Genomic DNA, 1,797 nt, shown 5'->3' with positions numbered 1-1,797 from the left:
TTTGTGTTCCGGCATCAGTGGTTTTACAAATTAAGCCCTGGCTATCATGCGTCCTGCTGCAGAAAGCATTTGGCTTTGTCACACCCAGGCACTCACACAGCTGAGGGTGGGTCCTCGTGACAGACAGTGAACCCCACAGGTTTCCATGACAACTACCTCCCTCACTCATGGTTACTCTACTGAACGGCCGAACACAAAGTAACTCATAATGAACGCACTAACTAGGCTAACAAGAACCGACTAATCACTAACAGAACAATGCTAAACAGCTAACTGAAATGATTAGCAGTGAACATAAATTTGACCGATAATCCCTCTCTGAGGTCATGTGACCAGCAGTCAACCACAATGAGCCAATGAGGTGGTCTCATTGAGTCACGAGAACCCACCCCCCAAGAGAGACGTGTCGACTGCTGGTCACATGACCTCAGAGAGGGATTATTGGTGAATTTTACTAACGGGCTTTTCTATGTATGTGATTATTGAGATTAGACTTTTTTTGGTTTTGAACCAGTTTGACATGACTGTCGACGAGGAAGAGGGCCGGTAATGGAGGAGGGGGCGTGCCAAAGACACCATCTTAGCACCAACAGAACTGGTTTGTTCCACTTTGGAGTAAGCTGTTGGGGGAAGAATCAGTTTTGATGTGTGTTTCCTTGACTGAAGAAGCCTTCTGGATGGAAGGCGAAACGTTTCAGCACAAAAAAAGAAACTGTCCAGATGACCTGACTGAAAATTGTTGGATTGTATACCTGGATTATTGAGCACGGACTTTGTTTTGTATTGAATGTTCCTGTAAAGTGCGCTGAGACCACTTTGTTGTGATTTGGCGCTACGTACATTAAATAAACTGAACTGAATTCATTGTGTGTTGGTTTGTGTTAGGTCATTCAGAGGAGTAGCCATGAGTGAGGGAGGTCATGAAGACCTGTGGGGTTCACTCTGTGTGTGCGTGAACGCCCGTGGCTTATTTATGTATAAAATCCTTAATTTTTTTATTTAGTGTGTGTGCCTTGTACACAGGTGCGCTGTTTATTCTGGAAATCACGGTATTTTCGTTTAAATGCAGCTTTCTTTTCAGTGGCGGTGGTGATGCCTTCTACTAAAACTAAAGCATCAGTACTTTTACATTGATACTGATCAATACTCATTTTATAATGTATATTATTGATACTGGGATAGATCCGCCCAGCACTATTGAAAGGGCTCAAGAAGCTGAACTGAAGCTAAAATGACAAGAAAACATTGGCCAAACAAATTATATGATTTGTTCAGCCGGTGTGTTCTTGTGTGTTTTGTTTCTAAAAGCTGAAAGGACCAAACTTGTAGCTAGAAGCTGAAATTAGCAACAAGAGTCAAAATTAGGAAAACTGTTGCTGAAACAGTAACAACATTAGCTAAAAGGTCAAACCTTTTAAATGTAGCTTGATGCTAAAATCACCTAAACAGTAGCAAAAACCTAAAATGACACAAAAGTAGCCGAAATCTAAGTATCCCACGGGTACGATGAAGTTTACTTTAGAGCAGAGATGGTTGAGAAAGTCCCCAATAAATAAACGAGAACAAACTTAAATCTTCGTCTTCTTTCAGCTTTTCCCTCCACAGCTAGTCGTCCTCCTCCACCTCACTCTGTCCTCTGTGTCCTCTGTCCTCACTCCAACTACTTCCATGTCCTCTCTAACTGCATCCACATGTCTCCTCTTTGTCTTTTTCCTGCAGCTGCATTTCTAACATCCTTCTAACAATATACCCACTGTCCCTCCTCTGGACATGTCCAAACCACTGTCCCTCCTCTGG

At 42.6% G+C, this 1,797-nt stretch overlaps 1 protein-coding gene across 1 annotated transcript in view; it reads right to left on the bottom strand.

The window, feature by feature from the left end:
- The window catches only part of nlgn4xa (neuroligin 4 X-linked a), a 55,982-nt gene that overhangs the window by 15,137 nt on the left and 39,048 nt on the right, over window positions 1-1,797 (bottom strand). The gene's annotated exons all lie outside the window — the stretch shown is intronic.

The sequence above is a fragment of the Nematolebias whitei genome, chromosome 24 (genome assembly GCF_014905685.2).
Source record: "Nematolebias whitei isolate Nwh7 chromosome 24, NemWhi1, whole genome shotgun sequence".
In the NCBI taxonomy this organism is placed as follows: domain Eukaryota; kingdom Metazoa; phylum Chordata; class Actinopteri; order Cyprinodontiformes; family Rivulidae; genus Nematolebias; species Nematolebias whitei.
This window is presented reverse-complemented; position numbering and strand designations above follow the sequence as displayed.